The 26,544-nt window shown below is 26.8% G+C and overlaps 1 protein-coding gene across 2 annotated transcripts in view; it reads right to left on the minus strand.

Annotated features, from left to right (window-relative positions):
* The window catches only part of LOC105255968 (glutamine synthetase 2 cytoplasmic), a 42,178-nt gene extending 21,265 nt beyond the window's left edge, over nt 1–20,913 (minus strand). Inside the window, exon 1 of one of the 2 annotated variants that reach the window (XM_025411119.1) lies at nt 20,778–20,913. The gene's annotated coding sequence lies outside the window, so the exon portion shown is untranslated. Of the gene's footprint in view, nt 1–10,195; nt 10,451–20,777 lie in introns of those variants that run through there. The other variant, XM_025411118.1, reaches the window with a different exon arrangement.
* Nucleotides 20,914–26,544: the final 5,631 nt, after the last annotated feature.

The raw sequence follows: 26,544 nt of genomic DNA on the forward strand, positions 1-26,544 counted from the left end.
TTTTTAATTATATTCTAAATAAATTAATATTATAAAGTTAAGTTATATTATAAATTTTATAAAAATAATATATATGTTTTATAAAAGTTGCAAGAATAAATGACACAATTAAATAAAATACATATATGACATATGAAGATAAAAACTTTATAAAAATGATACATTTTAGAAATTACTAAACTGACAATAATAATTGACGTAATTAAGTGAAATATAGATATATAAAGATACATATGAAGATATACAGAAAATATCTAACTTAAAATGGAACAACATATATATTTTAATTAAACAATTGTCTTGTGTAATTTTTAAAAAATTATAATAATAAACAAAAAATAAAAGACTGTTTAAAGTAATAAAATATTCGAATATTTAAATTAATAAATCTAATGATAAGATCCTTGAATTGTGTAAACGTTTCGATTATAGAATTCTTATGATATTAATGTAATGTTTAAGAGATCATTTAAAATGAGATACAATTCAAATTATAAATTTATTTTTAATTGTTAAGCGATGAAGGAGAGATTACACATGGGAGATTTTTTTATATTTTTTATGGTCCCGCGCATTTAAATTTTAATATTGTACTGTCATTTTAATTAAAATTTTAATTAAAATAATTCTATAATATTCCCAAGAAAAGAAGAGAAAGCTAATTTCGCTTGTGTTTATCTTAACTATGTTCTTTGTTTGTATTTATCTTAACTATTTTCATTACGCAAACAAAATTGGACACCATAAACTTCTATATGATACATTAGATTGCCAACACGGCTATCTCGTATGACAAGATGTGAAGCAAGAGCGATTATTTACAAGTAGGCAGAATTTATACCGGGTGTTACAGAATTTTATATAACATGTCACTTAATAACAATTGTAACTTATATGAGATTATTACTTATATTTATTTCAATAATTACTGATTACATTATTATTTATTATAATAATTGCTTATATTTATTTTAATCACCGCGGTAGCTTATATTTATTTTAATTACTGCCGGCAAATTGAAATAATACAATGTATATTAATTCAAGATATATAAATTTATTCTGTCCAATTATAAGTCTGTCCTGGTTTCAGCTGTTAGCAATCTAGCAATCTAGTATGATATAGAATCCAGCAAACACCAAATAACTTATATTACTGTTAGTTATAATTTCCCGCTTAACAATATAACTGTTATATAACAGTTATATTATTGAGTGGGAAATTACAACTATACAGTTATACAAGGTGTCCCAAAAGTCCCGGACCGGTCGAATATTTCATAAACTATGCACTTTAGAAAGAAATGTTTCAGACAAAAGTTGTATGGCTTGAAGGGGGCCATCTGATAGTGGCAATGATTTGACCTTGCCACTATCTGATGGCCCCCTTCGAGCCATACAACTTTTGTCTGAAACATTTCTTTCTGAAGTGATAATTTATGAAATATTCGACCGATCCGGGATTTTTGGGACACTCTGTATAAATGTTACTTGGTGTTTGCTGAAAAATCTGTGGTTGTTTTTCTTATCATTTTGTATCATTGTTACAAATAATGCCATCTATATGTATTGTTTAGAGTTCATATCTAAGTATCTGTACACTTGCTATTCGGATTTACAGATTATTCATATCCATTTATTTCGAAAATTATTTAGATATCCGAGAGAATTCCAAAGAAATCGAATCTATTTTTTTTAATGAGTAAAGGAGAAAAGGAAGAATGTTAAAAAAATTTCCTCACAATTTTGAGAGAAAAATATAAATTATATAATAGAAATAAAAGTTGCGAGTGATAAAATGAGGACAAGATATATCAAAATCAATTTTATCTTGATAAATTTCATTAATCTATTGATAATTACTCTTTGCAATTGACCACTTTGTTCTTATTACTTATTAAAGAAAATAAAAATTGAGTTGTTTGCCTTCTATTTATCTATTCTTATCGTTGCCTACGAGATTTCTATCCTCGAGCGCAATAAGTAATTACACTTTTGTTTTTTTCCTCCTGTCTCACATTATTAAATGGAGTTTTTTATACAATTTTTAATATATCCTTCTTTTAATAATCAAAACTAATATATAGTCTTTTTTTATTTTATGAAAGAAGTTTTTAAAAAGTCTGTTATTTATGTTACTTATTGGTTAAAAAATTAAACAAAAGTTTCATTTCTTCACTGTAATTCGTTTAAAAAATATTATGCGAATTGCATATGCATTTTAGTTGCATTCTATAAAATCTAACAACCTAAAATATATCGATCAATAATTATTAAAATTAAAATAAAATTATTAAAATATATAGACACATTTTATGTAATTGTTTAAAAATATTTTTGTGTATGCTTTAAATAACTTCAAAATAATATTCTCAATATTAATTAATATTCGTAACTTAAAATTAATATTTTTTTATATTAATTTTATTAACCTTTTAAATATACATAAATATTTTAATAATATTTAATAAAGCTTCTAACAATATTTTATAAATTTTTATAAAATATTTATAATTATTACTACATAAATTTTTATAAAATATTTTTTATAAAACTTCTAACAATATTTTATAAATATTTTTACATCTATCAATATTTTATAAAACTTCTAACAAAAATTAAATATTATAACAGAAGTTAAATATTCTTTTTAAATTATTATACACAATCATATTTTCTCAAAAATTAATAATAATAATAATAATAATAATGCTTTAAATTATTCAATGACGATATAATAATATTTTTAACGACGGAATATTTTAACACACATATTCTTTTATTTGAAGATTAATTCATATCTCACATTGATAATTATGAGACACAAAACCCCGCGCGTGACTAACAAACGTCATTGAAGAGATGCATTGTCGCAATCAGTGGATTATTCAAATATCCATTACGTCAATACGATTAATTAATCTGTGAATTCGTTGAAAGAGTCACATTATACGAGATTTCTCGCTTGTAATAAATTTTTTTACAATGTGCTGTTAATTGTTATGTTAAGCGATATATAATTAATCCAACGACATTTTTTCGCTTAGCATAAATTAACAGTCATTTCTTAATTGCATCGATTTATAACAAATTTAGCATTCAATTTTAATCGTTCGACATGATTAGAAGACCATGTATTATTGACCTCGTTATCGCTCTCTTTCGTAGATAAGTTCGGAATCTCGTCTTTTACGAGACACTTGACGTATGAATGACGATATTTAGGAAATTTGATTTCATAAACAATCGATAAACACATCATATTGGAGAAGTTTAATAAATTTAATAAAGTTTCGTGAAAGTAAAATGAGAAAAATCAGCCTGAATAATTTCTAATCATTTGACAAGAACGTGTACAATTTTTTCAAGAATTTAAAATTCTTCTTTTAAAGTCTCCAAACTTTTTTTTATATAAAATAAAATATTGCATCAACAGAGATGCATTAAATACAATAAAATAAATTAAAATAAATTAAATTAAAATATAAATTAAATATAAATTAATTAAATTAAATAATAAATTAAAATAAAAGATAAATTAAATATAAATTAAATATAATAAAGTACTACTTATTTTAAAAAATTTTACAGCTTTTTAGCGCGTAATAATAATAGTATTAGAAAAGATAAAATGTATAACATATCACACATTTTATCTTATGTAAAAAAAGTTTTTTTCTCATATCTATTAATGTCCCCAAGATATAATTTGTCCCAGTTTTTCGTGCCTTATATTTTGTACCAATATTAGCACATTGGAAGTCTTTTAAATGTATACTTTTGATTGGGATAAATGAATTATTTAATTTTATCAACAGCGACCTATATATGTAGTATATAAAAAAGTTTAATTTTTCCGCGATAAATTTACCGCGCATCCAATCGTTGAAGTAAAAAATTAGCACAAATCGATCGCGAAATGAAACAGAGTGTCCGCTTCAAGGAAAGTAACCATGTGCTCTCTCATCGAATCTACTCTTTTAACCGATAAAAATACTTGTCCGCTACCTTAGACAACGATCGATCTTCCTATTCCCGCGTTACATATGTTTGCTGTCATTATGCCTATTGAATGTTAATGTAGATTCTTTCCGCAACTTTTATTTAAGACCCTTTCCACTGTTGCATTTACAGGAAAAATCTTTTATTTATAAAATACAATATTAATTTAATATTTATAAATTATATTTAATAATTATAGTAATTTATTAATAAAATACAATATTAATAAGTCATAAATGAGCGTTTTTAGGAAAATATTGGATTTCAATTTAAATATAAATTTCTCAGAAAATTCTCCTTCTTTATATCTTTATATATTCATATATCTATCATTTTTTATTTTTATATTTGGATTTTTATATTTAAATTTTTTGTTTCTTATCTTTAATTCAATTTTGACGGATTAAAATAAAAGAAATATATACGTAGAAATATATTAAATTTGAAATCTCTTGAGACAAGTATATATTTATAAATGTAGAAATAATAATGATAAAATATATTGAACTAATTAGTTAAACTCATATTTGTTTCTCACAAAATTCTGAAAAAATTCGAATAATTTTATGAGTGGCATATGAAATCGATAAAAATATTCATCTAATTTTAAATAAGCTTTGCTTATCAATAATAAAGAGTCCTGCTTGTCGGTACTGTTTTTGTAAAAAAAATTAAAGAATTGAAAAAATTAAAAAATTAAAAAAGAATTTAAAAACTCGAGCGAAAATTATCAAAGTTGAGAAACATACTTCAGTTACAAATTGTAAATGCAAATGGACGAGATTGATGATTTTATAGTCGCTTATCGAAACTAAATAATGCACTGATAAGATACTAAGCGAATATTTACATGAAAAATCGAATTTCAGTTTTATATGCAACTTACGTCTTCAAAAATATAATTACGCAAATATGCGAGGACTTTAAAACAAAACACAAATTAAAAAATAATAAAACGGTATAAATAGAACAAACGTGATAAATTTTTCATGACTAATTTTGCAATAATCATTAAGAGGTAATCATTGTGATTACATCGGATAATCATAAGAAAATAATAACTGGTGACTGATAGCACCGTTCCATTTACACTAATTATCTCACTTGACCGTATTCTTGCGTCTTTCTACGTGTGCAGGATTCCCAAGATGGGAGCTGCAATAGAATGTGCGTTGCTTTTCCTCTTTTTTTTCTAAGTTACAACGTATCATTTGCAGCGCCTTTTGCGTATTTTTACTTCCGTCGCGTTACATTACAAATTACGAGGTCGCGATAAAGTCGGCTCAAGCGTTCCACTGACCTACACACGCCATCAGTCAATGGTCCTTATATAGTGCCTTCATTTAAGGGCTTAACCCCATTCGAATATATCTGTTCGCGGAAATCAAATATATCGCGCTTTTACGAGCTTTGCGCTTCGCCTGTTGACACGACAGTAAAAGAGATCGATGTCTCATACAGGGTGTCGTAAAACAAATCTTTGCGCCACTTGAAGCTTTACAATTTGTCCCAGACGCGTATCTAGTATTTTTACAAAAATGTGTAAAAAATATATAAATGCGCGGATTTTTCGGAATTATTATCGCCATTTCGATCGTTCAATACGAAATAATGATCGGATGAAGTAATTTTGAATAATGAAAGATGCATCAATCGCTTTTATGTACTTGAAAAAATTTAGTTCGTGATTAGGAGGACAATAATTTTGGCGAGAAATAATTTTTCAAGCGCATTAAATCATTAAGACGGATTTTTGTGGGTGTTCTTTCTTTCATAGATTGTTGGAATTTTTGATTTTAATTGTCCGGCAGGTTTCCTAAGTGCATTTTCAAATGAAGAGGGTCTCACGCTGAGCCTCATAGTCGGTGAACCAAATTGAAAAGAAGCCATGAAGTCAATCAAGAGCCTCAATCACTGACGACTTGAAAGGAGAACAGACTCTCGTGCGCATTTAAGGAATTTTAGACACTTCTTGATTGTGATACGAATTCTATAACGTTCTATGCTTTCTTCTCTCTCTCTCTCTTTCACGCAACAATTTTTACATTATTTTAATATAATGTCAAAAATAATATTCTGCAAATTTTTTTTACAAATTGTTTACAAAAATATATTTGTGGATTCTATTTTATTTGAAATATTTATTTTTATGCAAGCTTAGAATATCCATATCTATCGTATTAATCGCATTTTATATACAGGGTGTCCCAAAAGACCCGGACCGGTCGAATATTTCATAAACTATGCACTTTAGAAAGAAATGTTTCAGACAAAAGTTGTATGGCTTCAAGGGGGCCATCAGATAGTGGCAATGATTTGACATGGGAGAGTCATTTGAAAGTCACGTGAAAATCACCGTCAATTTCTTAAATGGAACCCTCTATCTTTTATTACGTATTCGTGTAGCTTATCTCGAGAGCTTTCCAAAACATTATAATAAAGTATTTCTTCATTGAGTACTTTTCAAGTTATGAGACTTGAAATCATTTCTTAATTTTGCATAAACCATAAAATATTTTGTAAAATATTTATTTTTCGATTATCTTATCTACCTTATCTATCTTAATAATTTTATGTACAAAATAATGAAAGGAATCAATTGGTGTAAAGAAAAAACATAGTTGTTTTTAAGAAAAAAATATGTAATTTGCAATTAACAATGAAGAAATACTTTATTATAGTGTTTTGGAAAGCTCGAGATAAGCTACACGAATATGTAATAAAAAATAGGGGGTTCCATTTAAGAAATTGACGATGATCTTCACGTGACTTTCAGATGACTCTCCCATGTCAAATCATTGCCACACTATCTGATGGCCCCATTCGAGCCATACAACTTTTGTCTGAAACATTTCTTTCTAAAGTGCATAGTTTATGAAATATTCGACCGGTCCGGGACTTTTGGGACACCCTGTATAACATGTAACACTTATATTGTTGAGTTTAGCTTAATGAAAATTAAATATCTTTTCATTTTATAAATTGTCCACAACAAAATTAGATATATTAATTAAAAAATCATTTCATTTATTTCGTCGAAAAAGTTAATCCAGATAAAATATTATTTCAAGGATTTTATCTGTTTGTTTTGACCACAATGTTAAGCAAAAATTTATCGCGAGTGCAACGGTCCGCTACTGTGCCAAGTTTCCGGAATGCACTATTTGTTGCTTCTTCAGGGTCAAACGAACAATTGCAATATTGTGCCAATTATTTCCGGCGACCCTCCTGAAGGACGTTCTATAAACAGCTGATCCTCTCTCTCTTTCTCTCTCTCTCAAAACAAAACAATTTCTTCCTTTAAGAATTAAAAAAAAAATAAATTATCGGAATTAAACTAAATTTGATATAATAATTTTTTTTTAATATTTAAAAAAGAAGCAACAACTATAATTTTAATTAATAAGTATGTGCGTAATTTATATTGCAGCAATGCCGCCATTTTAGAAAATAAATCGGACCATTAGAATATTTAAAAGTCATAATTGAAAATTCGCAATTGATTTGCGAAAAAAATATTCAATAATTCTCATCTTTATTTTCATAAATAAATATTAATTTTATTATTAAATTACATTTTAATACGTATCCATTATTGAAAGTGGATCAAAGACATTGATAAATGATACAAATTACTTTGCATCTCTCGAGACATTTCTTATCAATTATTTGTAGGAAAAAACACGCGCGTGCATCTTTGACTGCTGATTAAGCTGCACAATCTACAACACGCGTATCCTTGCCAAGTACACGTGATCTACGAGAATAGCATATCAATAAGCCTAGAAAAAAAAACAACTATTCTGCAATAAATAAAAGCGAAATAACGATTCCTCTAATTTAACAATTTTATCATTTCTGCAAATATAATTTATCACTGTTGATATTTTCATTGTCGTTTTTACCTTATTGATAGACACACTCTTTTGATAAGATCGCTGTATTTGTACAAACGCGCATCAATTTGAATTTTTTAGAAATTTACGCAAATGTTCCATTTATTTTTCTTGTAACATTTTTATTACATAAAAATATTATGCATATATATATTTTTTTTTCTCAAAATTTTTGATCTCACTGCATACATAATAATTTTATATTTTAAAAATACAATTGATGGAATAATTGTAAAAATTCTATTGATTAAAATTTCTTAATATTTTTATAATAGCGAATATATATAGAATATCGCGTGTTGAAAGACGCAGATTTTATAATACGATTGCGAAATACAATCACGGCATAATGCACTGGCTATTTTTCATAAGCTCAATCGACTGCTAATGATAGAAGTGTTTAGGTAGTCATATTTGCAAGCGCGATGTTTATTGATAGATACGCTCTTTTGATAAAATCGCTCCATAAGCTGTATAAGCGCGCGTCAATTTGATTTTTTATTAGAAATTACGCAGATGATTTGCAATATTTTGCGTTTAACATGAGACGTTTTTCACAAATCCACAATCTTTCCAACTCTTTCGAAATTAATAAACGATATTAATAAACGTGCTCTTTAATCTTACGTTCTTGTGATCTTTTAAAATTATGTACGCGTTTTTTGAGATATTTAATCAAGTAAATTATAAAGTTAAAAATTTGTAGAGTTTTTATAATTTTTTAGATTTTATTTCGTCTGAATTCCAAGTTTGTATCTTCGATTCTTTGCATTTCGAGGTCAGAATATATTAATATATTAATATTATATTATATATTTAAGATTATATATTTTAATATATTATATTAATATTATATTTATATTATATTTATATTAAAATTATAATATTATATTAATATTATATTTATATTAAAATTATAATATTATATTAATATTATATTATCATATTAATATTTGGATTTTTATAACTTTGTTGATTTGAAATTTTCTGTATTTTAACACTTTTTATTTTTTTACAACTTTTATATCAATAAACAATTCTCTGAGTCTAGATTATTTATATCTATTATATTTTTTCATATTACATTTTTTTTTTAATTTCTTAAATTTTCTTTCGAAATTTTAATATTTGAATTAAAGGACTTGTTTAAATCTCACATTGTAATTTCATTTTCAGGACGTTTAAATCTCACATTATAATTTCATATCTAAAATTCTCTGTCCCTCTTTCATGATATATAGTACATTCTATCAGTACAAATTCCAAGATTGTTTGTAACCTAGTTTCTAGGAGTTCTGAGATCAAATGGCTCGCTATCAAATGATTGTCCAAATAATTAGTCACGAACAAACGGCAATCAACGATACAATTTCAGTAGAAAAAAATAATAAAATTTTTATCAAGATTTTTCTTTATGAAAAATAATTAACGATTGCAAGTAAATTTTTATGCATTTAATTGTCGCCACTTTGTACAAGAATGATACCAAAGATCACAATCTATTTCAATTAACCTTTCACTGCACATTGTATCACGGAATATACAGTGTGACCTATTATTAATGATACAACCAATGAAGGAGAAATTTCTGTACGAAAAAATAAAAGGAAAGGAGAAGCAATATTTTTTCCAACACATTTTTCTTCGACCGGACAAAATTGAAGGTTTTGATAAAATATAAAAATACAAATAAATATAAAATAAAATAATTAAAAATAATTAAAATAATTAAAAATTATATATTAAAATTAAATTTAATAAAAAAAAACTAGATATCAAAAAACTTGATTAAAATATCTTCTCTAAATAATCATTTAAAATAATATTTTTACATTAACTTTTCATAATTATTTAACTCTTTTTTTCGAGATTATTAAAAATTCTTAATTTTTATTTAATTAACCCTGATACTAAAGGTACAATAACTTAAATTTACTTTTTAAAACTTAAAACAAAAAAATTTTCATATACATTACTATATCTATAATATCAATAATTATTTCACTTTAATTACTCTAACCAAAACTTATTTTTTATAATTTTAATTACTATCTTTATAACTTATTAACAAAAAAATTCAATTAATTCATTAATTCATTAATAAAAATTTTAATATTTACATTAATCTATTAATTTATTCTATGTAAACGAATTATTTTAATGTTAAACTAAAATTTTTTGTTTTCTCTGTATAAATAATAAAGTATATAAAGTATAAAGTAAATAAAGTATAAAATATAAAAGAGTATAAAACAAAAATAATATAAAATATAAAATATAAAAAAAGAAAAGAATACCTCGAGATTGTTTTCCTTACTGCTGGCGAACGAGATTCATCCGCGAGGGTGAACACTTAGCACCGACCAGAGATGCGAGGATACTGCCAGATACAGTTGGCAGTGCAGATCGGACAATGGTATCGTCGACGACGACGACGACGTATAGATACGTGGTCCACGAAAATAGTGTCGCGTGTGAGTGACAACTGCGTGAATCTACGCGAGCACGACGCGAAGAGATGCGTCATACACTAGAGACTATAGAGGAAGAACGAGGCTGGCTTACCCTCCTTTTTATATGTCCCCACCCCGGGTACCGAGCACGCGTTCGCGGTGTGCACCACGTAAGTGCATCGAGCTGTATCTCTGTTACTTACTTTTATTTTGCACGACATCTAAAGGCCGGACTCCGCCGCGAGGAAAGATTTATTATAGTTAAACGATAAAAAGGAGGAAGAAAGATACACTCCAAATTGCTTTATAATTTCGAAAATATTTTTTTTAAATTTATTTAATTTATTTATTATATTTAATTTATTTAATTTTTTTAAATTTATTTATTATATTTAATTTATTTAATTTTTTTAAATTTATTATATTTAATTTATTTAATTTTTTTTAATTTATTATATTTAATTTATTTAATTTTTTTAAATTTATTATATTTCATTCGTTTGTGTTATTTGTAAATTTAAGAAATTTTTCTTCGATAATAATTATCATGATGCGATCGTTCATTATCCTTATTAATTGTAAATAATGTTTATTAATTGTGTTAATATAAATACGAAAGATTTATTATCGCGTTAATGAGCTAACATATGTATAATGAAAGCTTATTTTACACATATGTATATTTTTACTTTGCATTTTGAATAAAAATAATATTATGATATTCCCAGTAAGCATCAAATAACAGTTATATAACTGTTGCTAATTTCTCGTTCAACAATATAAATGTTACAGTTATATAACAGTTACATAACAGTTATATTGTTGAGTGGGAAATTACAAATAAAACAATTATATAAATGTTACTTGGTGGGTTGATAACAAAAAAAAATTTTTAATAATATATAAATAATAAAATTAAATTTTATAATTACAATATTGCTAAAAATTTATATAAATATACTAAATAAATTTATCAAAAGATATATTAAAATAAAGAATATAAAGCGTATGATAGAAGAATAATTAATTAAATATAACAAGAGAACTAATTAAATGAATTGAGACTGAGAATTCAAGTTAATAATAAAATATATCAAATAAAATAATAATTTTTTTGTAAAACTGTTTTTATCTACGATAAAATGCAATTAGCTTGCGTGTGTCTTGATAAATGTATCTACATAAAAATCACATAAGAGATAAATTAATCTCTTCCTCTTTAGAAAAAAACTGGATGTCCTAAATTTTATAAATATCAAATATTGATTTGTATTTAAATTATATTAAATTAATAATTTCTTTAATAGGCATTTATCAAGTTCTAATTGTTTATAAATATGCTTTGGTTAAACATTTCTTTTCTTTCTCTCCGTCTTTTTTTTATATAAATTAATTAACAAAAAAAATCATGTAATATATCTATCTTTTTTGGAGGCTAAATTCACGTGCAATATAAATTCCACGCAGAAAATATATGCGGCGCCAGTTAGTGACAAATTAACGCTCGTAAAGCATTAACTGTTTCCGTTACATTCGCTAATAACAAGCCAACACACACTAATCCTTCACTAAACCATGAAATGTTTGCTCTTTAACAACCACCGTCTAGTCATTAGACAAATACGCGCAATGGAAGATTTCTCATTCGAAGCAGAAGAAAATGATCTTTCAATAAAAAATCGCTTTTTATTATCGTCAAGCTTTTGTTGACGATTCTTAATGCTTGAAATAATATTGTGGATTGAAGTAACAATAAAAGAAGTCATTGTTGAGATACAGAAATTTTATCTTTCGAATCACCTGCGCGATTCTTCTTTTTAGGCACAGAATCTTCATCTTATAAATTTTGTGATATGACATTTTTATCATTTGTGTAGAATACGAGTCGTTTTTAAATTAAAAGAGACACCTTTGTGATATTATAGAATTTGATAAAAATTATTTTGTAAAATTTACTCTATAAATTTTTAAAAGAATTTTTTTAGAAATTTTGAAAAAAGAGAGAGAGAGAGAGGATCATAACTTTTTATCATAAGTTTTTTAAAATTTTATCTTTTAGTCTTAAAGTTTTTTACTTTGATCTAAAGATTATTTCAATCAAGATTAATTTATTGACAATTATATACAGGGTGTTTCTTAAATGATGTCCAAAACTCCAGAAAATAATTTCTTGAATGACTTTAAAAGCAAAAAGTTCCTATGAACATGGAAATACTTTCCTACAGAGTTATGAGCCTTTAAAGTTAAAGAAAAATAAAAAAAAATTCTGCAATTACCTTTCATAATTTTTAATTTAAGTTTTTTAATCGATGTTCATGAAGTATATCTTGTAAACATAAACATGTTTATGATCTTCACAATAGAATTCCTTCGATACTATTCAGTAAACTTATTAATAATAATCTTGTCAATTCTTTAAATACTACTCGAAATATGCTCAGAATTTTTGAAAGAGTCAATGACTAGAAAAATGCAAGCATAGTTGCACGAGGACACTTTGAATATTTAACTTAGTTAAGTTATTACTTGTCAATTATCATTCAATTAAAAAAATTAGAAAAGATAATCTCAGAATTCTTTTATTTTTCTTTAACTTTGAAAACCCATAATTCTACAAGAAAGGATTTTTAGACCCATATTTATAGAAACTTTTTTTCTTTAAAGTTGTAAAGGAATTCCTGGAGCTTTAGACAGCCTAGAAAACACTCTGTATATAAAATTTATAGGAAAACTTCTAATCATATAATTCGTCAATCTAATCTGACTAATCATTTCCGACAATCTAATCTTGTTTTTCGCAACTAACGTTCTAAGGCAACCAAGTTGATAATTCTACCCATAAATAATATTGACCCATATAAATAATATTGACAATCTCCTTAACCAGATTATCTGTAATAAGTTAATCTGATTAAAAATTAATCAAATTTTGATTAAAGCGACTCTTGTGAGCAAATTCTTTGCTCCGTTGAATCTTCGATCTACTGATTTAAATTTATAAATTTAGGACACTATTAGGACAATATTATCCCAATATTGGGACAATATTAGGACAATATTATCCCAATATTATGTCTTCTAAATAGCATCTCTTATAAATTCCGTTTGATTCTATCGCATAACAATCTGTTTGCAGATTTGACTTTGCAAAATTTTGAACGCAGTTTGGAGTAATATCCTAATTTCGTAAACCCTCAGATATTACCCATTGATGGATCCTCGCTCAGAAGGCTATCCCTTCATTCGCGAATGTTACAACTAGGTCATTTTAATTTCGTATTAGATAAATCTCAACAGAGATAATAAGGCTGCAATCTTCTTCCTCCGTTCATTAGCATTTCGGAAGTGTCACAATCCCGATTATCGCGTGTGCGACTGCACGCATGACACCTAATGAAGGTGCGGGGCAGTGTTGAGGCGCGATCGTCGGTCACAACATCGATTGTAACTGACGTTGCATCGCCATGGTGACAGGTGGAAACAAATATAATACATGCAATCGCGTAGACGTAGACGCGCTGACCCACAGTGAGCCTCACGAGTTCAGTGTGTCACCTGTACGTCAGAAAAGGACCGAGGGTTTCTCCCAATCGTCGACCTCCGCCGGCAAAAGTGTGTGTTTCGTAGATATCGAAAAACTCGAGGTTGCTCGGGGAAGGTGGTTTTGGCCATGTGCCCGGATTGAGTTGACGTTTCTCGCATCAAACATTTCTATTTTTTCATGTACAAGGATTCTCAGGTCCAAGAACTTCTGGATCAATCGATGAATTTTGGGTTTAAATTTGTGCTTGTTCAATTCTTTTTTTTTCAAGTTCTAGCTTCGACGCTCATTTTCAACGTCAAGAGACATCACGTGATCAAAGAAGGACGAATTATTAGTATCTTTATTTTTAGTCACGTGATGTCCCTTGCAGTGTTTGCTAGTATCTAGATAAAATTATTTAGATAATCATCTAGATAAAGAAATGGATCATCTTTATCTTTAACTAGATGAAGAAATACAAAGTATCTTTATCTTAGATGAAAAATATATATCATCTTATCTAAAAATTGTCTAAGATGACGTTTTCATTATGCAAAAAAGTTTTCCAGGCAAGTTTCTAAAAATTTATCTAAAATATCTAAAATTTATTTTTTACATTATTATTATTAATATATTATAAATATATTATTATTATATTATAAATATATTATAAATATATTATAAATATAAATTAATAAATAAATATTTCATATCATTTATATACCTTTTTATTATTATTTAAATATTCTTTAGGAAAAAAGAAAGAATATGTATTTATGATTTTAACATCCCATTTATAATCTGCATCACGTTTTTTACAAATATTTATAGTCTTCTAAAATAAATAAAAATATCTAGATAATTATCTAGATTATCGCAATAATTATCTCATCTTTCATCTAAATTAAGTAAAAGCAAAATCATCTTTATCTCATCTAAGATAAATTTACGGATTTTTATCTTTATCTTTATCTAAATAATTTTGAAATTATCTACACTGCAAACACTGGTCCCTTGATACTGAAAATGAGAGTCGAGCATCATGAAAAGGCGCCTTAAGACTCTTCCAGCCTTCGAAAGTAAGTTTATAAGTTTCAAATTGCTCTTAATTGTTTGGAATTCTTGTATCCCTAAAATTGTGTGAAACTTCTGAAATTACTTGCTGATGTACATATGTTGAGAATTGATCTTTAATCTTTTGTGCTCAATCTTGGATTCTCCTTCGAATTAAATTGTCCCCAAGGCCACCGGGGAAGAGGCAAACCTTTCTTTTTTTTATGAATGTCATAAAAAATCCTGTAACTTATCCGAGAATAGTCTTTGTAGTCGATAAATTTATGCCAATGTTTCGTGTAACGTTGCTCACATCGATGCGACCTTCGCGCGTGCTACCTTGACCCACACTGTACAGTTCAGTGTGTCACGTGCACGAAATGGATCGAAACCAAGGGTTCAGCATTCTCCTCTCACGATGAGAGTTTTCTTCAACCCTTCAGCGAGTTCACAGCCTCCCCCATTCTTTCCCTCTCTCTTTCTCTCTCTCTCTCTCTCACGAATTAAAAATGTTATGTCTTTGTAATCGTTTTATTTCCACCTAAAATCGTTGCATATAATTTTCTGTCTTCGTAATTAATAAATACTTATAAAATTATAAAAATTAAATGAGGAATTATTGATAAAAAGTATTAATTAGAATACAGTCGAAATATTTAATAATTAATTTAATGAGAGATTATGAGGAATTATTAAAAAAAATTAATCTCATTTAATTTTTATAATTTTATAAAGAGATTTAGAGGAATTTTATAAAAATTAAATGAGATTAATTTGTTTTTAATAATTCCTCATAATCTCTCATTTCCTCGATCAAATAAAATATAAAAAAGTTATGATTGCAAAGCGTGAAGAGATTAATCTTTCGATTTTAAGGCAAGTATACATGAAAACGTAAAGGTTACGTCGCATCATGATCGCGTAATGAGATAAATTTGACGATTTTATTTTATAGTTGGAATTTGGTGACAATTTGAACAACAATTATATTTATTATATTTTATATCTTATTTTAATTTTTTTTAAATATTTTATATATTATTATATTTTATATTTTATTAATATATTATTATATTTTTATATTTTATTTTTTATATATTTTTTATATTACATTTTATATTATATATATTTATTATAAGATTAATAAAAATTAATTAATTACTATTATATTCCTAGAATATTGTATAAATATTAACAGTTGATAATATTTATACAAATTCTAGGAATATTATGTGCTTTATAGAGATGCGTTACCTATTTAATAGCTCTATAATTGTGATCGGTATCAATTCTAATAATTATGTATATAATAGTCAGTGTGTCATTGCCAGTTTTAATTATTCAAATTGCGAAACTCGACATTCGTCGCCACATTGTTACATGATACGCGATGAACGCATTGCGTTTAGCAAAAAAAACAGGATATGTTTACAACCTGCAGTTCAGTATAAAAAACCAGCCCGACTAGTTTGTTAAAGTACATAATTCTATTATTCATAATATACATTATTTTCCGCAATGAACAAACATATTTTTGATGGGAAAATAGCAACTTGAACAACATATTTTCCACCGAGGCCAGGTAGATCGAAATCAATCAATTAGGTACAATATAAAACAAGAAAAATAGACATCGTCGCATGTATTTGTACGCATTCGTAATATGTTAATATAAATTATGTAACAAACATCATGCAAAAGTATCTTTTCTATGCCGTGTAAATTTAAATTGCTCGTATAAATTGCAATTCAACGCTGGTATTCTTTTATCCCACACAGAAGATCACAGTTTGTACAACAATAAGAGATTTGATGGAAGAGAAGAAGGGGTTATGTCTAGTCATAAAAGTAAAAAAAAACGATTTTTATGTTTTTATATTTTTGCTTGAATATTATATTGGAAATATTTGGGATAAACTATATTATATTGAAAATATTTGGAACAAAATGGCAGCCATTTGACCCTAAGATATTCTTTTTCGACTTAAAAATTGCTCATTTTTTATTAAGTAAAAAAAAAGATATTCTTCTTCTTTTTCTTGAAGTATATTATATTGAAAATATTTCCTAAAAGTTTCAAATTAATCGGATGCAAATTGACGGAGCTGTAAATATGTGTCATGAAGCGCCAGAATGTATAACTTTGTTTAAACACGACTACAAAGCTTCAGCTCTCATGTTTTGAGGGCTATCAAGCCAATATATGTATAAAGATTTAAATAAATTAAAATTATATGGGCCCGGAATAGATAATTCTGTGTAAATTAAAAAATCTGCATATTATTTGAAACTTGACACAAATCTTGAACGCGTTTTTCTCGAAATCACTTTTTCAAAGTCGGTGAGCAAGATATTTCGAAAACCGTTACACCGATTTGCTTGAAATTTTGCAAGCTTCTTCTACATATAAAAACTAGATGAACGAAGAATTTTGTTTTTTAATGAATACTTTTTTTTACTTAATAAAAAATGAGCAATTTTTCAGTCGAAAAAGAATATCTTGGGGTCAAATGGCTGCCATTTTGTCCCAAAACAATTTTTCGATTAATCCTTCGTTCATCTACTAGACAATTTCATACATTAACTACAGTTTATTGAATTTTTGATATCAGATGAAGGGGACATTTAAAAAAAAAATAAAATAACCTTAATATTTGTACTTTTGAATAAAAATTTGTAAAAAAAAATTATTACGCGTTTCAAAAAATATTTTTTTCGATCTGCTAACTAGACATAATCCCTTAAAGGACTTCTCAGTAGCAAATCTATATCTGCTGCGAAAGATTTGCGAATTGCTCTATAAAATATTATCGCACAACGATATTTCGCGCGATTATCGCAAACAGGAGGATGATTATTCATCATCCCTGAGTGTGATGCTGACGTAAAATACTCGACATTCATCCGCGGATTAATTTCAGCAGATGTATCTTGTGCATATGAAGCTTTTACGAGATTCGACATTTTTCTATTCTCGCGATGTAGGTCAGTGTCGGCACGTCAAGTGGTTCATTTACTTACGATTTATATTGCAAAAGTTCGCCCTTGTACTCGCGCACGAATAACAGGACAGCTTACTCGGGATAATTAGTATTGATATTTAATAGAATACAATTTCGCGAAACATATATTTCGAAATATGGAGGCCAGCATAAAATATTCTGTATTCTTGATTTAGTTCTGTTTTATTTTTCAGAAATTTAACTCACAATATTTAGTTATCGTTATATGTGTTTTATGAAGGATTTAATAGATTTGAGGAGAGAGAGGGTAAAAATGATATTTTTATGAAAATTATATTTTTTCGTAAAAAAAATGTGAAAATTAATTTCGAATTTAATAAAGAAGTTTTAGAAGAATCTCATCATTATATTTAAACCATTCAAGGTGAAAATATTACATTAATGGAAACAACGTTAGTAAAAAAAATTATTCTTATATAACTGTGTCTAATTTTAAACAAGGAAAAAGAGATAATCATGTATTAGAAGTGGAACAAAATTAACTGTTACGTATTATTGTGAGAAACGCGTTATGACATGATGAAGTCACATTGGAGTTTTCAATAAAAATTCGTGATGCATGATCAAGAAAAAAATCGTCTTTATTTTGCTCACAGAGATCAGTATAGTTATATCTTTACATAAGGCGTATGAAAAATTTTATTAGGAAATATGTATGATTTTTGTTATAAATTAATATAATTTTATTTTATTAAGAAATTATTAGAAAAATTTTATTAGGAAATATGTATGAATGTTTTTTAAATTAATATAATTTTATTTTATTAGGAAATTATTAGAAAAATTTTATTAGGAAATATATATGAATTTTTTTGTAATAAACATAATTTATAAACAAATAAGTATAATAAAAATAAAAATAAAGTAATAAAAATAATAAAAATAAAAATAATAATAAAAAAGTAAAGAATAAATATAATAAATATAACAAAAATAAATATAATAAAAAGATAAATAATAAATATAACAAATATAATAAAAGTAAAAACAAACAAACTATAGGAAAATTTAAGCGAGAAATGATTTGTGAATATTTTACCAAGTGAAAAAGCTTCTTCTTGGGATCACGAGTATTTTCAGATTTAACGGACACTAATAGAGACGCGTTATTTACACTTATTATAGTTTCACGGTGCATTTCGCAATAGTATTGCAGTCTAAAGGTAATGTAATTGCGGCAATAACTCGTTAGTGTCGATAAGAGGATATATAAACGTATCGAGGGTAATTAAATGCAGTCGTGTGACTCAACCGCCTTGACTTTGACCACGTGAATTGCGGGTGATCTTATCCGTTACAGTAATGTATCTTGCAAATTTACGTGATAACCATAATAACAAATGTGCGTTTTTACTGCGCAAACACCTGCATTCTTGTCAAGCTAATCTAAGCTACTCCTTTGCCAACTATTTTATCGATAAATATATTTTTTTGATGCAATTAAATCCAACTATCTCGCGTAATAAAGTGAGAAAAGGAGAAAGAAAACTCAAATTATTCAAATGATTTAAATTAAATTCAATTATATATTTTATATATAATTATATTTTATATATATTATTTTTTTATGTATATATTATATATATTTTATGCTATTTATGTATATTATCCTCGTATTCCTTATTTATAGTAACCTTCGAATTTAGATGGAAAGATTAAATGCTTGTCATTGATTCGCTCAATGAGTCATTTTATGCGAGCAAGAGTTCGATCTAAGATAAGAGAAAAAGAAAAATCTGCAATTTAGAACATACAATCTATTTCTTTCTTATAAATCGCGCTTTTCAGGCGCGAAGATGAATGTCTTAGTATTCGCGCTACACACTTTTACTTTGTAATTTATGTTACTTGTTGAAAAATATCTTATATCCTATAATTATTCAGTTATGCCGTACTACGATGGAAAAATGTTCAATTTATCATATATCGCCATTTTTAATGAGTTTATAATAACTATTAATTTTATCTTTGCGAAACTGATTCTAAAAAAAGAACTCAAATTACTTGTAATATATAAAATATTTAAAATTATATATTTAATATATATATATTAAATAAATATATTATATATATTAAAAATATATATTTAATAAATATATTATATATATTAAATATATATATTTCATATATTAAAAATATATATTTGAAATATATATTTTATTGTATAAAAAACATACAAATTAAACCATATTCTCTAATAAAATATAAATGTTATATAAATGTTATATAAATCTGTATAGACTATAGACAAGTTAAATAAAACGTCTTGTGAAAGGCAATAAAAATTAGAAAATTTAAGTTTCGAATGAGAACAAATAGTAAAAATTTGACATTAGTGTCTATTTCACATTTCATTAAAATTTTATATCTTTTAACGAATTACAATTGCTAAATCAATCATTATATGTTAAAGACTCACACGCACAATACTTGATAACAAAAACACTAAGCTAAGAAAACACTGTTTAAAAATTCAAAGTAGTAGTTGTGTATAATATATTTGTTTAATACAAAGTAAAAGATAGAAAAAGGAAAGAACACGTTGAACTAACAACTTTTTAATAAAATAACAAACAATTTCGCTTAAAACACTCTCAATTCAGTCTTCTGAAAAAATTATAAAGAGAGACTCTCTTCAGGATTATTAATAATCAACACTTTTTAAAAGTTTTTACAATCAGCTTCTTTGGCTTAAACAATTTCATATTCCATTTATATGACATTGTTCATCTGTGAAATTTCTCTTAAAATTAAAACAAGGAATTAAATTAAATTTACTCTAGTTCTCTTTTCAATTTCAAAAAAACCACCCCTCCGAAAGACTCACCTTTTGGTCCACTTGGGTGAAAGCTTCGCTTGAGTGGCTTGCTAAAGTATCCTAGGACAGTTGCTGCTCAGCTACAGCTAGCTATTGCTTGATAACGCGATCTGCAATACTACCGTGGCGGTTAGCTCGCGATACTTATGTAGGGGAGCGTTTCAGCGCAAGCGTCGCTCACCCCCCGCTGGCCGGCTTCCACCTCTCCATGATGGGCATGATTATCCGACATGATCGTACGTCCATCGTAAATCGTTACATGTCGGAAATTCTTCTCGCGATGCTCGCGAATCATGCAAATTGGACACGCGGGACTGTGAATTAGAGCCCCACGAAACGGGATACATTCGCGAAATCAGAGATAGAGATCTACCTTGTAAAGATATTGGTATCGACAGTGTTTGCTGAAAGAATATATGTTTATGATTTTAATATCCCATTTATAATCTGCGTCACATTTTTTACAAATATTTATAGTCTTCTAAAATAAACAAAAATATCTAGATAATTATCTAGATTATCGCAATAATCTCATCTTTCTAGATTAAGTAAAAGCAAAATCATCTTCATCTCATCTAAGATAAATTTACGGATTTTTATCTTTATCTAGATAATTTTGAAATTTCTAGGTAAAGATAAAAATCCGTAAATTTATTTTAGATGAGATAAAGATGATTTTGCTTTTACTTAATCTAGATGAAAGATGAGATAATTGTTGCCATAATCTACATAATTATCTAGATATTTTTGTTTATTTTAGAAGACTATAAATATTTGTAAAAAATGTGACGCAGATTATAAATGGGATATTAAAATCATAAACACATATTTTTTCTCTTTTCCTAAAGAATATTTAAATAATAGCAAAAAGGTATATAAATGATATGAAATATTTATTTATTAATTTATATTTATAATATATTTGTAATATATTAATAATTATATAATAATAACATATTTATAATATATTAATAATAATAATATAAAAAATATATTTTAGATATTTTAGATAGATTTTTAGAAGCATGCCTGGAAAACTTTTTTGCATAATGAAAACGTCACCTTAGACAATTTTTAGATAAGATGACATATATTTTTCATCTAAGATAAAGATAAAGATACTTTCTATTTATATTTATATTTAGATACTTGTATTTCTTCATAAAGTTAAAGATAAAGATGAGCCATTTCTTTAGCTAGATGATTATCTAGAAAATTTTATCTAGATACCAGCAAACACTTGGTATCGATGATTTCAAGAAAGCTTATCCTCGAACTTGTGATCTCGAAGATTTATGATATCAAGTTCATAAAATTAAATTTCTCTAAAGCTAAAAGTCTCTCTAGGTAAAGAATTTTTTGTAAATTTGAATTTCTCATGGATTTTTAAAGATTTAAGATTTTGAAAATTTAATCGTGTAATCAAAAGTTTTGTAGAATATATTTCTCTTCCCGAAGATTGTAAAATTAACAAGAAACACGCACATATGTATTTCTGTTCAAATTAATATAGATTTATAAAGATTGATTTCCACAAATATTTTTTTAGAAATATTAACACATAAAAAATCTTTTAAAGAAATGAAGCATCCCTTCAAAGTTTGGCGCGATCAAAATTGTAATATTTTTCTGCATTAAATATTTTTAATACTATTTAAAACATTTGTTTTAATATGTAAAATACTAAAATTGTAATATTTTTCTGCATTAAATATTTTTAATATTATTTAAAACATTTGTTTTAATATGTAAAATAATTTGTAATCATTAATTTAGATTTTTCAACTTTTTTTAAATATCCTCAAAGTCTCGTATTATTTTTGCGCAAATTTTAAAATTAAAATTGTAAAAAAGCTGGAATTTTAAAATATATATCAAATTCATTCACATATTTAATAAATTTATTTTTCGAAATTATATTATTACAAATTTGCAAAACATTCACATGTTTAATAAATTTATTTTTCGAAATTAGATTATCACAAATTTGCAAAAATTTAAATGATAATACCGATGATATGTGATATTTAAAAATAATTGTCTAGATAACCGATGATATGTGATATTTAAAAATAATTTTTTTTGTATCTCTCACATTTTATATTAAATATAAATTTAATAAGAAATTTTTTTATGGTGGATTATTAATATTGCCTCTTATAGAGCCGCGATAAGATGACAAACAATTGATTTTCTGATCAATAAAGGCTAATATTAAAAAAAATGTAATACCTATATGTTCATCTAATTATGTTATCGTAACACGATATATTAGAGAGATAATAATAAATGATATTGTTTTGTAAAATGATATTGTTTTAAAAATATGTGAAATTAATTATAATAACTCTTAAGAAAATGAAGCCCTGGAGGATTATATTATATAAAAGATTAAACAAGACATTTTACATACTTTATATAATTTTGTAATTAAATTAATTAATGACTCTTGGTGTTTCAAATAATAAGATTTTCATTTTTCGAACAGGAATATGATTTTGCAGAAAAATTTGAGGAAAAATTAATTTTTCTCATTATTTCGTGCATAAAAGTAAGATAAGATTATAAAAAAATAAATATTTTATATAAAATTTGTATAATTAGTATAAAATTAATATAATTATCAATTGCAACATTTTTTCTAGGTATAATGATATTCAAATCATTGAAAGAAAGCAAAACGCGATGAAAAAAAGTCCTAAACTGAATTGTCAATAACTATCAAAAATAAAATCTTCCGAATGGAATTGCATCTTATTTGCTTTAATTATTTTATTTACTTATTTATTTGCGAGATATGTCCTTATGTGCTAATTCTTATGTGCTAATCATAGTAAGCGATTGTATCACGCATTTACAATGATCCACATATACCTATTCACAGAAGTCTTATCTGTCTGTGCCTCTAAATAAATACAAAGTAAAATATTGTAATAAAAATCACGCTTACATGCATCTCTGACCTCTGCTTTTGCCGCGATTGCTAAAAATTGACGATAAGCCGTTCTTATTTACAATGGTAGGCAAGTCTAGCTTTGTGTTCGATTTACTATAAAATAAGATTTTAATAAGATTTCGTAAAATTTGTGTACAAAAGTATAAGAGAAAAAAAATTACTTGTACAAGCACAGAGCAGAAATTTATATTTGCAACCTTATTAATAACTTTGTAAAAGTATGTATTCATCATTTTTTATAAGATATTAAGCCGCACGAAACCTCTATCGCACAACCGCAAAATGTAATTCTGTATTCTTCAAGGAGAGCTGGCCTCACATATCGATATCGCAGGCTGTTTAAAATTCCGCATTGAAAAAAATATGCAAACGGAAAAGCTCGTTTTTTTTTTTATATTGTTCGCAACAATACATTTCGTTATATAATTGAGTCTTTTCAAAAGAAAAGAGGTGAAACAGTCAGATCATTCGTAAACAAATATATCCAATCAAATTTATACTAAAAAATAATTAGTTTTAGTTTCAGTCAATCTTATCTTTAGCTAAAAAAATGAATTAGCTAAATTGTATTTTTAGCTACAAAAATGAATTTTCCCAGACACTTGGTATAAAAATAAATAATGTGAATCGTGAAATATAATAGAAGGATAAAAACAGAGGAAAGGAAGGAGAAGAAGGAATATACAAGCTGGACTATTTTAATCAATCCACGCAAATATCTCGGAAAGGAAAAGTTTTAAAAAGAAATGTTTTGGGCAAAAGTTTTATGGTTTTAAGGGGGGGATAAGATAGTGGAAATTATTTGACCATGGATAGTCGTTTGAAGGTCACATGAAGATCATCTTTAATTTTTTAAACGGAATCCCTTATTTTTTATTGCTTATTTTTATAGCTTATCCCGAGAGCTTTCCAAAACATTATAATTAAGTATTTTTTCATCGAGTACTTTTTGAATTATGAGGCTTGAAATAATTTCTTAATTTTACATAAACCATAAAATATCTAATAAAATATTCATTTTTTGATTATTTTACCTCAATACTTTTATGCACAAAATATTGTGAGGAATCAATTGGTGTAAAGAAAAAACACAGTTGTTTTTAAGAAAAAATATATAATTGTTAATTGCAAATTACATATTTTTTTCTTAAAAACAATTGTGTTTTCTTTACACCAATTGATTCCTTTCATTATTTTGTACATAAAAGTATTAAGATAAACGAAAAATGAATATTTTACTAGAGATTTTGTGATTTATATAAAATTAAGAAATTACTTCACAACTCGAAAAGTACTCAATGAAAAAATACTTTATTATAGTGTTTTGAAAAGCTCTCGAGGTAAGCTACAAGAACGTGCAATAAAAAATTTCAATTTGGGGATTTCGATTTGAGAATTTGAAGGTGATCTTGATGCGATCTTCAAACAATTATCCAAAGTCGAGCCAATGGCATCATCTTATATCCCCCTTCGAGTCAAACAACTTTTGTCTGAAATATTTTTTTCTAAAATCATTGCTTTGCGAGATATAACACTGTAAACTTCAAATTGAGAGAGAGAGAGAGAGAGAGAGAGAGAGAGAGAGAGAGATTTGTTGGAGTCATCTGCGAGATGATTTTCATCATTGCGTGCTGCAAAAGCGTATTTACAGGTTCGGATATCGTGACTAATTTGTGGTAGTTCATTGCAGGATCGGTCGGACGAAAAATTGAAGTTTGCGCAACCACTCTTGATCGCTAATGATCTCTCGTCAGGGTCGCCCGGAGACACGCATCCTAATGCGGAGATGCACGCACGCGAGTAATGCAGCGAAACTGCGCTCTTACTGTGACTCGGATGATGGCACTTTAAAGAATTACACCGCTTGTGCTAAATCATCGATCAAATGTTGATATATTGGGTAGACTTGGTACATTGTTTCAATTCTATCCAAATGACAACTATTTTCAGCACAAACGTATCTTGCCTGAATATTCGTGCATCATTTAGTTTAAAAAAAAAATATCAAAATGTTATCCGGAAAGGAATATAGAGGAAATTAATAGGAATTAAAGGAAAGGATTATAAAGGAAATATAAAGGATAATCGCATGCATTGTTAATCTTTTGTCCGAGCTGCAATCGAGAGAGGCTTCAAGTCTCTTCTCGAGACTACAATACTCTGCATATGTCATATTTGTACTCACCAAAAAAAATTTTAATAAATCTTTTTAATTTTATTTTTTATTTTTGTGAATTTTCATCGATATTATTTTATTATAAGGGTTATAAATCAGCATCGCATGAAAATGTGTCGAAAGCAAGGAGGAGGGAATACATGAAATAACTGTTTAAGCGATTGCTAAAAAAAAGATATTGTCGGCCTTTTAGGGATGATTGCGCGATCATCTATTCCGTCTCACGCAACTCGATTTGTTTCTCTGTTTTGGCATATTTATTTCTTTAAGGTCACGCATACATCGAATTAACCGTTAATGGATACGCATCGCGCATTAACCAGGTCGCCCCACAGTCGGAGGAAATCCGCCATTCAGGGGCCCCTCAGCTGGGAACACGGCGCGAAACTCACTCCAAATTATTATGTAATCGCTCGTATCAACATGCACTCTTCAGCGATCTGGGGACGCGATTATGGCATAATGCACGATAATACGTCGCGATTCCATGTAATGATGATGTATCAATCATCGACCCTTTCGAAGGGAGCGCACCATTTTGGAAGTTCGAAAATAAAACCGACCATTTGTCTGATACTGCAGGAAAAAGTAATAAATTAGTGTCCATTATTTTTAAAAATCGCTCTTTGTTTTTTTTTAATAAA

Source organism: Camponotus floridanus, unplaced genomic scaffold (genome assembly GCF_003227725.1).
Source record: "Camponotus floridanus strain SB8 unplaced genomic scaffold, Cflo_v7.5 scaffold376, whole genome shotgun sequence".
Lineage (NCBI taxonomy): Eukaryota > Metazoa > Arthropoda > Insecta > Hymenoptera > Formicidae > Camponotus > Camponotus floridanus.